Genomic DNA, 13,000 nt, shown 5'->3' with positions numbered 1-13,000 from the left:
TTAATTAGTTTGGTGCTCTTTGAAAAACGAGGGTGCGAATACCACTAAATGTGTACTCGTACCACAGAGACGACGAAGAAGGAAAAGCACAACGTCAGCTATTGCTGCCGCGTAGAGGGACAAACGAGTTGTGCAACCCGGCTGATAAATGTTGAGGACCTAGGAAACAAGTATCAATCTAAATAAAGACAATAACGCTTTACAAAACCGTGAAAGCACAATGTTAACCAAATATATAAAAATGCTTGCAACGCGTACGAGTGTGTAGTGCCTCACATTTTATTTATTTTGCGTATGTTGTTGAAGTACGTTGTTGAAACACGTTGTTGAAGTACTGTATGAGAAGTTGATCAAATGGGCGTATTCGCAGTTGTTTTGTAAAGGCGCATGACATCGCCACCTTTACAAAACGATTTCAGCAAAAAAGAATTAACTAATAACGATCATAACAACTAAGTATCGAAAGCTTCGTGCCGTACCACTACATGCCATAAATTTCTTTACGCGTGTATACCTGCGCCATAAATGACTAGCGGGACCTCTGCATGGCGCAGTTTTCCGTTGATTTATGAAGCAAACTCAGCCATTCCGTTATTCCATTTGAGACTGCATTTTTTTCAAAAACTTGTACTTAATACGGGACCTGGGGTCCCGGAATTTCGCATACTGCCTCAAGCCATTGCTGCGTATAGCATAAATTCTCTTCCGAGAAGTAAGTGAACAGAAACGGAAAGCGATACCGGCTGTTTTCATGGCGCTCTTGAAAGGAAAAACTGTTCGTAGCGTGCTCGCAGTTCAGATAGCCGTCCCTCGCGTGCACAACAAACATCACGTTCGACCGCCAAAAACACACAAACACACAAAAAGCTTTTAAGAAACAATGGCTTTCGTATACTGCTACGTTCCATTGCACTATCATGCACACAGAGAGGATAGCTGACAACCGAAAAAGAGAGATTGGTATCGTAGTCTGGTACTTTGCTTCGCACGGGGACGCACATGAAAAAAAGAAGAAAAAATGAAAAGAAAGGAAAGGAAGGTTTGTATCGACGATCAAAAGACCGTCTGTACAGTGGACGAACCTATCTTCGCGCGAACGGTTTGTTTCGGGACCATTGCGGCAAAAGGGTTTCCACTTTGCGAAAAATTGTCAGCGACGAGCACTGAGGGGAAGAGTTTGATGCGCAAAATAAAAGTTAGTTAGTTAGTTAGTTGTTTGGTTGGTTAGTTAGTGCTAAGATAGATAGATAGATAGATAGATAGATAGATAGATAGATAGATAGATAGATAGATAGATAGATAGATAGATAGATAGATAGATAGATAGATAGATAGATAGATAGATAGATAGATAGATAGATAGATAGATAGATAGATAGATAGATAGATAGATAGATAGATAGATAGATAGATAGATAGATGAAAGACCGCAGGCAAGCCAGTGAGTTTGCATATCAGACGGAAGCCTACCCTCTCACTCTTTTCTCCGCAAACACCGTGTGAAGAGTATTTGCACTTGATCTTCAAAAAGGAAAACGCATAACTTCCTAGCTGCGCGCGAACCTCAAACACAGGTGCGCGCGCCGCGCTTCGAGGCATATTCATCTCATCAGAAATCGCAGGAGACACGAAAAGACAAATAACGAATTGTGGGTAAAGCGAGGGAGAACCTTCTCCGCATCCGAGTGCGATGGATTGACGTTCCCATAAATTCCTCAAGTCCCTCGCGTGCGCGACAGAGCGAAGTGTTCGGAGAGGAAAGAAAGTGGGTGGGCGGCCTTGTGCATCGCGGACGTTTCGACAAAGAGTACCGGCAGGTTCTTTTGAGGTATTCTCCTCTCTGAGCGGACAGAGGGTGCGGGAGTCGCACAATGGTCCTGTAAAGCGTACGACAGGTCAGGCAGACGGGAGTTTTCGACGCTGTTTGACAGCGCGCTGAAAGAGCGGCAGCAACATCAGTAGCTCTCGTTACCCGGCTCTTTCCGCGAAAGGAATGTAAGCAAAATACAACAATAACCTTTCCTGCCTCTTCCTATTCACCACTCGGAGTTGTTACCAAACAGCACGCCAAGTTGCTTGTGGGTTTCGTTTTTTTGCCCTAACCGAAATCTTGTGAGTGAAAGAGGGAGGAAGAGGAAAGGCGAGGAGGTTAACTAGGTTGCACCTGGTTTGTTACCCTACACTGAGAAGGAGGAAGGAAAGAACTAAGATGCGCTGCGCGTGCACAGGCAGCGTGTTTACTGCGCATTCAGAACCATTCGGGCAGAGCAGTCCTCTTTAAAAAGCACAGCTGGAGTTCTAGTGCTCTCCCAAGCGTCAAGCCCAAGACCCTTCAATATGTTCGATGAGCTCTTCGCTGTCACCTCTACCTGATGCAGGGGCTGTCATTGATCACCAAAAGAAGGGGGACGCGTTCGAAGGAACCGCCAAGGAGCAAGTTGGGCTTCGAAATGTCGGAATTCAAAATAAATTTTAAGTTTGGATTTTTCTCCTTTTTAATCCAAACGTGTTGCACGGCAGCGTTTACGAAAAGAGTTTACCGATAGAAATAGTGATAAGGCAGGTATGGAAAAAGGAAAGCTACGGAGTGCCCTCTATGAAGTGGCGGAAGAAGCTAATGCATTAGAGTGGAGAAAGTTTAGTTAGTGGTGCTGTGGTTTGAACCTGGGCCCTTCCACTCTTAAGGCGAGTGTCCTAACATCAAGGCTACGTGTCCACACTTGCAAAATGTGAATATATCTGAACCATATTGCAACGGGAAATTCTTTGCGTATTTTTTTTTTCATGTAAGCGACGCGTTACACGTGTAACCACTCGCTCGCGCACGCCGCGCCGGAGTGTCTAGGAACATTCCCGATTATTGTAGATTGTTCCGATGAGCTTGAGCGCACAACGCGAACAGGACAGCTTAATCTGGAACTATCGCGGCCACCAACGATAAGGCTAGAACCTTCCGCATGTATAAATGCCGACGCGCCTTACCGCTGTCAGATTACCGACGGGCGACACTGTGATCGCCGCTCAGTGTACAGTACATTACTTCGATGGCGGTGTCAAAGTCGATGTGTCGCGGTAGACTTTACACGTGCGCATTGGTTTGAACGATGATGGACCCATTCGCAGCCTGTCATTTCATACCAAGCTGGCCTCCGCCGTGTCTCTGCACCTTGTGCTGAAGAGCTGCGCTGGTCCTACATCTTCCCAGAGTGGAATGGCCCCTCAATATTTTATTCGTTTACTAAATTTTCATTTTATTACATCGCAACGCGATGTGGAGCAATAATAAAAAAAGCCCGAAGCCATTCCGACATTCATTTGCTCATAATTTTACTTCTTTTGTAATTTAAGGGGATTACTTTGTCCAGATAAAGGAAAGTGAGGAGGCCACGTCAGCTGTTATATCAACGTTTGTTTACAAACATGTTTCTAAGAAACCAAAATGCCCCCCCCCCCCCCCCCTATCCCCTCTATGTCTATGTATACCTTATTCCATGCTTGACAAGTACTGAAAAGATGGCCCCTCAGAGTGACGGAAAAAACAGCCTCGTATTCGAGAAAGGGAAAAGCCTATGTCCGGGTGACGCTCCACCATCCACGCATCCCCCCTTCATCACGAAGAACGCAGATTCGATGCTTGAACCCCGCGCCGTCCGCATTTCACAAATGTCCCGAACAGAAAACTGAAGACAGGGACCGTGCCGTCATTCGCGCCTCCCTCTTTCCGCGCGCCCCGCTCAAGATGGCCGCTCCGCTGCCGCATGAGTCAGCAGTAGCAGTAACAGCAGCGGCAGAAGGCAAACAACGGCTGGTGCGTGTGCCCCCGACGGGCGGCCACCCTGTTCCGACAGGACGGGGAGGGACCAGCGTTGCCAGATTGGAAAGGGGCTTCGACACCAACCCCAGAACAAAATTTCACCAGATTTCACCAACACTACAAAATGGTGACTATGACGTCATTTTTTTTCTTTTTAGCGTTTTACTTTGCAAAAGCCCTGCCCCATAGAAAATATTTTTGTTGTTTATAACGATATTATTACAAAGGAGAGTGATTTGATTATTTCTGCATTTTTTACTTGTGGCCATAAGCGTGCGCAGGGTTCCCCTTCAGGGGGGCGAAGGTTCGTCGCAGCGCCCCCCTCCCTATTATGTCAATGTATGCGGCTGCCTTTGCGCCCCTCTTCTCGCCCCCCCCCCTACAATGTATGGGGCTGACTTTGCGCCCCCCCTTCTCGCCCCCATTGCCCCCCCCCCTGCGCACGCCTATGCTTGTGGCTGTCAGCGTATTCGTATAAAAAAATTTTTTCCGTCGCCGGCACGGGGACGGAGCCCCGCCCCTAGAAAACGGACCAATCAGAAATCAGTTTTCGTTTGGAGTTCCGAGTTCTAAGAAGAGCCACGCGTCTACGGCCCCCGGGTCCGTGGCCTTGGAACACTGAACGCGCGCCTGACTGAATGGGCCATAAAGCGCGGGGACAAATGGTTGTTTTTGTGTGTGTGTGTGTGTTTGTGGTGCGAGGAGGAGAGCGCCAGCGAACCATTTGAGCTGCGTGGACACTTCCTATTTCGGTGCATCAGTCGATCAACACTGCACAAAAACGTGCTGCTGTCGACGCCAACACGCCAAAGGCCCCGCCGCTACCATTGAAGAAGGCAGGCGTTTGCTTCCCGCAACATCCGGTGACCGTGTGCCTATGGCGCACTGTGTATCGGCACTGTGTATCGCACTGTGTGTTCTCAACGAACAAAGCACCGCGGAGTGACATACGAGAACGGAAGAAAGACAATATATATAAAAATAGAAGATACGGTACGGGGGTGCGAACGGAGGGTGGCGGAGGGAGCAGGAACGTCTTTTCGAAGAAAAAAAAAAAAAAAAGCACGGGAAGATGTGTATGGTGCACCATCGAAGCTGCATAGTCCGCAGGCGCCTCTCCGAGCCCCAGGCAAAGAAACAAACGCCGAAGAACAGCGGGGGGAGGGGCGGGAGTGTAGCTATCTCTTGTACTACACTCGTACGGTTATGTTGGGGGGTGGGGAGAGAGCGAGGGGGCACGGGTGCGCGCAAACGAAGACGCGTCTGCACGTGGCAGTGGCGCTCAACAGATGCATCCACCGTCGCGAAGTGACGCACGTAACCATTTTCGAAACAGCTCCAGGATCCCGTAACACTTTCTTTGCAATAAATATTCACGGATTTTAACATTAAAGGAACATTACGATTACTTTTAATCGACAAAAACTACTACAATTATCTAGACTGAGGTAGGCGTACGCATCAGCGACTGGAGCATTCGGGTTATTTTGTAACTATGCATTGAAATACAACAGTGACAAGACTATTCAAGGTGTCTTTTTGTCACACGCCTTTAAATAAAACTGAGGCATAAGAATTAAGGTATCTTTAACCGAACACCGCACATCGAGCTAAACATTTATTGAAGCAGATAAAGCAACCGGTTATCACGTAATGGGCTTTAGCGCCACAGACAGATAAATATCATTGTTGAAAACTGCATCTGCAAGAAATTTACCTCACGCGATAACATTTGCGTCCAAAGGTAGCGCATCCAAGATGGGACGAGGCAAATGATGCATAAACACACATACAAAGCATCTGCTGGGGGCGAAGCCAGAAATTTTTTTTTCGGGGAGGGGGGGTTCAACTATACTTTATGTATGTTCGTGCGTGCGTTTGTATGTGTGCGTATATATACGCAAGCAAAATTGAAAATTTTCGGGGGGGGGGGGGGGGGGGGTTGAATCCCCCCTCCCCTCCTGGCTGCCCCCTGATGTCTATGCCTGTCTACTTGTCATTCGCCGTCCCGTCTTGCATGCGCTATGCCTTTGGAATTGCAAGCGAGCCCGCCGTGCAACCCATAACAGTTGCGTCTGTAGTTAGTCATGCATGAAAAGCGTGTACAAATGACGTACCCCTCAATACTCCAGCATATCGTTACTTCTGGGTTTTCCGTCCATGCTGAAGAGTTTATATTGGAAAAATATTTGGTATTTCGAATATACACTATTCGATTCGAACGCCGAATCGAATAGAACACTATTCGATTAATTATTCGAAATTTTAGAACATATATTCGCACACTCCTAGAAACAGGCAAGGGGGTTTTTGGGTGGCCCACCAAATGATGTTAAAAAAAAGATGCTGGAGTGGAAAAGCCGAACGATAAAACGTTGTGATCAGCTAAGAAAAAGTAGCAAGTCAACTGTCACATGTGCTCTTCTTCGTTTAAAACCAATGAGCTTACCCTTACCCACGGTGTAAGATATATACTCGATCTACATATATCTTACACCATGCCCTTACATCTCGTTTTGTCTTATGATGAAGCCAGTGTCCACAAACCGACTTCAGTTATTTAGCCCTATTTACTGTTTTTATCCAATTAGCGCGTGTTAAGGGCCCAAAAACTATAAAGAAAACAAGAGGTAAAGACAAGGTTGGTTTTGAACACGGACCTTCGATGGCTAATTGTTCCGAACAGATACTTCCCAACGTGCCTCTATGTTACTGGCATCCTTATCAAAGCCTTGGCGAGCTTTACATACTCATTCAGATATATTACTTACCTCGTAACCGACCAATGATAACCTAGCATTTACGTCACCAGAACAAGGGCATTTTCTAATCAGACATCAGACGAGAAGGCTATGTTTTTCAGGTAAGGTATGTCCAAACGCTGGCTTCACATTCGCTTCTCCGAAGTTTCGATTGCTTCCACTCTAGAATTTTTTTAACCTCCTTAGAGCCCGTCGCCTTCTAGAGCCATGAAGGTGGATATGCATAAACAAGGAGAAGGAGAAAATTAACTTTATTACTGAAGACAAGAGGTACGAGCGGGGTGGCGTCCAGCAGGCCCGCGACCTTCGCCACACAATGAGCCTGTTCGGCCGGTTTTGGTTTGAAGGTTTGTAGATTTGAGTGCAGCAAGAAACTGGCGCTACTCGTGGGATGTGGTGTGTGGTTGAAGCAATAAATTGTCGGCAACAACGCGGTGTAAATAACAGTAATTGTAGTGGCAAGCCATTCCTCAACAATTTTCACCACTTTTCACCAGATTTTGTCTGGTGTAGCCGTTTTGGCACCTCAACACCAGCAGCCCCCAATTTTCACCAGATTTTCGGAGGGACGGTTCCGAGAGGCCGCTGCTGTGTAGTCGCGACGGCCGACACCCCTCGCCCTATTTCCTCGATACTGGGTGAGGAGGATGTACTCCGCCTGTGCCGCCCCTTGTTCTTGCCGTCAGTAATGCACTAACTGTGTACAGACAGACACCCTCCCACCCCCTTTTTCCTCGCTGTTGGAACCCCGTGTGCTCGAAGTATGTAGTTACGAACCAAGCCGAGGAGTGCAAATGGGGTAACGAAAGAATGATTCAGTGCCGCGTCCTGTCCGCTGGGCACACAGCGGCCACGAATGATGGCAAAGAGAAGAGAACATGGCGCCAACGGCGAGGCGTTAATTAATAATGGAGGTACTTGAACCTCTTTTGACGGCTGGCTGTCCGGCTCCGTCGTAGCACCAATTAGGTGAACCCGGATCGGTCGCCCCGGAGCGCCGGCATGGAGGCCGAAGCACCTAGGAAAAAAAAAAAAAGACCATGGGAGACACGACGACACTCGTGCAAATCATTCCGGAAGGTTCGCTGGTACAGCCATCTTTTGCCGAAGAGCTCGAACACACTTCTAGTCAGCTAGTGTGCTTGAAAGCACGCTGTCCTGTCTGTATCCTGCTTTGAATATTGCTAACGACGATCTTCCCTCCAGCTTTCCGAAAAAAACTCGCAGAAAAAGTTCGGGCAAGTATTAGCCCACTTCACATCAATGACAGTGCCTACGTAATTCGGGTGGCAGCGTAACAAAGTCACGAGCTCTTCCCTTTGGGGGCGTGGACATTAATTAAAGAACACGCTTCATCAGAGTGAAGGATTTCGTTGCTGCAACATTGGCAAGTACAGACAAAAACAGCTTGCGTCTTAAACCGCCGTGGTGGTCTAGTGGTTATGGTACTCGATTGCTGATCCGAAGGTCGCGGGATCGAATCCCGGCCGCGGCGGCCGCATTTCGATGGATGCAAAATGCTATAGACACCCGTATGCTTCCGGAGCCGCACTACGGCGCTTCACATAATCATATCGTGGTTTTGGGGCGTAAAACTCCAACAATTGTAAATCTTGCCTCTTAACAAGAGTCATCAACAATCGCGTTCAACAGTGTTCATCTCTGGTGCGATGTTCTGCATCGGGACCTTTTATGCTACAGTAAATGAGCAAGATAAATAACTAGACTGCCAGAAACAGCACGTTCTCCTGCCTTCTCATTGATGTTTCGAGCGAATCATTCCGACAGTCGAGGCAGAGATTATACTGCAGCGGCTACGGACTCTATTCGGAGGGATCTGTATCGGCGTAAGACGGACTTACGAGACGCTTTATCCCAACAATCCTTAGTTGCCGGCGGCGACTCAGTATATCCAGCTACACCAACTCATCCCGTTTCTCAAGGTTTGCAGAAGGACTAAAGCCGAATTCATTTTCACGTGAACTTAGCTGTAGAGCCATGTGCATGGATAAGATTACCGGATCAAGATATATACAAGCCTTATACACTGACACATACCTTCACGACACGAACACTAACACGATATATAAGATCTGAGTGTTATTACAACGCGCTTGTTCGTGGGAGAATCACCTCTCTATCTGATAACACCTGTCAGATCGATAAGACCAGGCAGGATACAGTATAAGTTGGCACGCGGAGAGTTCGGAAACAGCTGCGTGCATGAGATGTAACTGAAGTACATATATCGCATTTTTTAAAAATCTGTCCTTCCCACGATGCTTGTTTCCTCTCGTACATGATTGCAACAAGTTTCACATCTAACGCGAAGTCAAGCACACTTTCTTTTCTTTGCTTTATTCACAAATGTCGAGATAACATCCTTATAAGCTTTGCGGTTGTTCTTTCTTGCACCTATCTACTTTCTATAACTTTTGGTTTTTGCAGCGTCGCAATCGGACATGACTTTCCTCGCTCAAATATCAGGTAATTGGACTCTGCCCTACAGTCACCGCTAGCGAGGTTTGAAATAGTAGGCAATCCCACTGAATCGGGTCACGGTATCACTCTGCTGGCCTCGTGCGCATTCTGAGACGAGTCAGTATACTGTAATTAAACTCGATTACTTGCGCATTAATGTAGCGCGATTGAGTCAACAAGACACACAAGAGCGCCTCTGCAGTGTGCGTCCGTAATTACTACTCCCAAGCAAATATGAGCACACTGGCTGTAAATCCTTCGAATTAGTGGTTACAAAGCGACCGAGATGACAAAAGGTTGAAATAATGGCGAAGTGGGGCTGTGCTGCGAGCGGCATATCAGGAAGTATTATCTGTTCGCGTTTGAACAGCGCAACGAGAAGATTACGCCGTGTACCCGTGGCCGGGGAGCCAGACAGCGTAATCGCAGCCGGCAACTCGATTCCATCTTAATAATAAGAGGTCAGACGTTCGGGCAGTAATTAAAAAGGATACGCCATTAGTTTCGGAAGGCTGTATTATACTCTTGAACTAAAGCGGACATTTTTAAACATTTATATACGAGAGCTCGCCGTAGAGATGTTTACTGCTTTCTTCCTACCAGCTTCTTTTCATATTTTTTTCTTTCATCCTTTCCTCCAATCACCTCCGAGTCCACTTAATAGCAAGTGTGTTTCCCTCTCCCCCGCTTTTAATTTTACACTCTCCAGAATGCCCTGGAGACGACTCACACGTGGTGTGGTGGCGCCACTATAGAGTCTCGGCAGCTCTTGATTAGGCCTGCTGGAACGACGGGTCAAGGCACAATCTACGGCGTTTCGCGGTCTCCCTCGGACTCGCCGAAGCGCGAAAGAGGCCGTCCCCGGGGAACCGCCCCGTCGGTTGCTGAAGCGCGAAAGCTTGTTCCACCTTTTTTGCCCGTATACATACAATACAGGGGACCTCAAGGAAGAAAATTCGCCACTGTTGTATAGCTGCTTCGCCGCCCAAGAATGCCTCGTCGGCAGCCAGCTGCCAGTTCGAACCAGGGGCCGAGTAATGGTTAAAAAGAAAAAGGAAGGAGCGGCCGAGCGCCGTCGTATAGTGCCGACATGAATAGCTTCAAAAGCGCCGCTGCTGGTGCTGCGAGCGTCGCGTGACAACACTTACTGCCCGCCAGAAACGCGTTTCAATTTATTTCGTGTAGCTAACAAGAAAGAAATAAGGAGGCGACGATGAATTCCGCAGCCACGCAAGAGCTGCAGGGATGTTAACGGCCGTTACGCGTGGTGGCCCTGCTGTTTCCAAGTCTTGCACGCACAGCGATAACTTGGAACAACCGGCCGCCGGGACAACGTTTTTCGATCGCCAAATCTTAATCGCTGTCCAACTAGCATCGTATACCAGGATGTAACGAAGAACTTGGCGCGCAGAAACATAAAATAAACGCCTCTGAACGATGTACACCATGAGTATGGCTCAGAAGAGGAAGGTCACAAAGAAACACGCACCTTCATGTTTTCACAACACGCCGCCAACGACTTTTCCTCGACACTGAGGCCGCACGCGAGAACTGTCGAAATACTGAAATATATTAATCGAAAGATTGTCATAAAAAACCAAGACGCGCGCATAAAACGCAAGTCGTTCACTCGGTAGTATAGTCGACAGTATATATATTCATTGGTCTGTGCCCTTTATGATTCATATTGAAGCTATTTGAAGTGGCGCGAAGTTGCGAACAAGAAGAAAAAAAGAATGGACAGAAAAAACGCGTTCTCATTATTTTTTTTTTTCGTTCGCAATCTTGCGCCGTGTGCTTAGCTCCTTACCAAGCGCAGCTGTCTTTCAGTAAAATCTTGCTCCTCGGAATTTTGTTAGTGTGCCACCTACGCCCTCAGCCACTACCATAATAATCGTTTATAGTCCCGTTGATACATTGCAACTTTTTTTCAAACACTCGATGTATATACGTTGCCTCGAACCAAGACCTCCAAGCTCGTCAATTTGACCTTCGGTCTGCACGTGTGTGTTCTTTTTTGCCTATACACCTTTCCTTAGTGCGCATGCTCGTCGCTGGACCCGCAAACGCGGTACCTGAGCCGTAGATGAAACAGCCTACAGAAGCATGGAACGACGGCATAATCGATAACATCGGTGTGGAAGGCTCTTCGAATTAAGAGTAGTAAGCGAGCACCAAGGAGGCAAGAAAGAAAGAGGAAAATCCTGTCTGGCCGAACTCCACGTGGAAGCTGCTAGACAGTTGAGGTTAGCGCGCGCGATGAGCGATGAGCCTCGCCTAGTGGCCTTCTTGTATAGCAACCGACGGTGTCTGGTCAAGGAGTGCTCATCCATCACGAGCCCTAGGGGTGGTGCCGAAGTCTATATACGGTGCTAAGTAGCCTATTCACGCTCAGCTACCTGAATTCCCGCCTTCCTTGATTCTTACTCGCTGAATTCGTCAAGACCTCCTTCATTCGGGGAAGTTCCAAACGTCTACAATACACTGCACGCCTTCGCGTGCAGTGTATACAACTATATAAGCAAGCGCAACATGAAGCGTGCGGTTACCCAGAGTTACTGTACCTGCATATATACAATAACAATGGAATGAGTAAGCGCCATCTTGGGTGCACCTTTACCAATGACATAGCCTCATTTATTATCATTTGAAACGGGTGTGGAATCTGATAGCTATGTGCACTCCGTGCTCTTATTAACACTTTACGAAACGTTTAACATTCTACGTTATGGTATCGGTGCTAATTATAGGACCGTATACTTATCAGGTAGTCCGTGAGCTATGCCTTAAGGGCAAGTCTACGTCGTAATTAAAAAAAATAAAAAAAGAAAGAGAACTGTGCGTAAGAACAGGTATGAGCTAATCGGTATACCAGCGAAAGCCGAAGGCCATTTGCGAACTCTTATACGATTTTGCGCTGCACGGCCTGTGTATATCTACATAGAAGTTAGCAGGTTGTTTGTCGGAGCAAGCTCTCACCGTTTGTGACAGAGACACATTAGAAAAAGCAGCTAATCAGCGAGGACTTCTTAGGAACGAAAATACGTTCATGTATTTGATCTGAGGCGTCACTGCGACCCCATCCTCAACACTTTTCTCCCGTTCTTCTTTCTACTTTCATTCTCATTTTCCAATCAGAAGCGGCAGAATAGAACTCGGTATCGACCTCTCGCCTTTTCCACCATAGTAAACAGTCCTCTTTCTCATTCAAAATCAACAAATAGCGCAATCACTCCAAGATTAAGTCAACCGAAAGCTGCCACCAAGTTCACGCCGCATGCATAAAATTCTCCCTGACTGAGCAGGTTTGAGGCTCAAGATAGGACGGGACGGGATCTCTGACAGCGCTATATATGTAGATAGGCATCGGCAACTGATAGGGGGCGCATTACACGCTGGCCTGCCTCGTACTCGCATATACCGGTGGGTGTTAACCGAACAAGGGTCAGGAAGAGGCTTCTCCTGGCGGTGGCCTAGAGATTTATAATTCAATGCCTCTCCCGGACCCCCCTGACGCCTCTCGGTTCCGCCCACGGACTCTTTAAGAGCCCAGCTTCATCAGCACCGGCGGCCATGCATTCTTTACCTTTCTACTATCTTTATTTCCCGTTCGCGAATAATTCTAAGTTGGTAAATTAATAACACGCAGCGTTGCGAAGGCTAAAGACATGGCGCCAACCAATCACTAGACAACTAACGTTTCCACTCACAAGACGTCTGCTACCGAAAACGAGAAGCAGTATAGATGGCGCTGTTGAAAAACGGCAAAGAACATTCAAGTGCTCTTGTGCGCAGCAAGTGTCCGATCGAATAGATCCTTTCTAAACGGAGTATACGCAATTCTACTGCCTATACATATAGATAACAATGTTTAAATGTTTTCCTGATGGTTGACCTGCATAGAAAATGGGACCGTCGCGTCACCGAGCTTGCGAGTATATGT

General features: G+C 47.3%; 1 protein-coding gene across 1 annotated transcript in view; it reads right to left on the bottom strand.

Annotated features, from left to right (window-relative positions):
- LOC119382628 (uncharacterized) overlaps positions 1 to 13,000 on the bottom strand; it is a 63,495-nt gene that overhangs the window by 29,936 nt on the left and 20,559 nt on the right. The gene's annotated exons all lie outside the window — the stretch shown is intronic.

The sequence above is a fragment of the Rhipicephalus sanguineus genome, chromosome 2, assembly GCF_013339695.2.
Source record: "Rhipicephalus sanguineus isolate Rsan-2018 chromosome 2, BIME_Rsan_1.4, whole genome shotgun sequence".
NCBI lineage: Eukaryota > Metazoa > Arthropoda > Arachnida > Ixodida > Ixodidae > Rhipicephalus > Rhipicephalus sanguineus.
The sequence above is the reverse complement of the archived record's forward strand: the minus strand, read 5'-3'. Positions and strand labels throughout refer to the sequence as shown.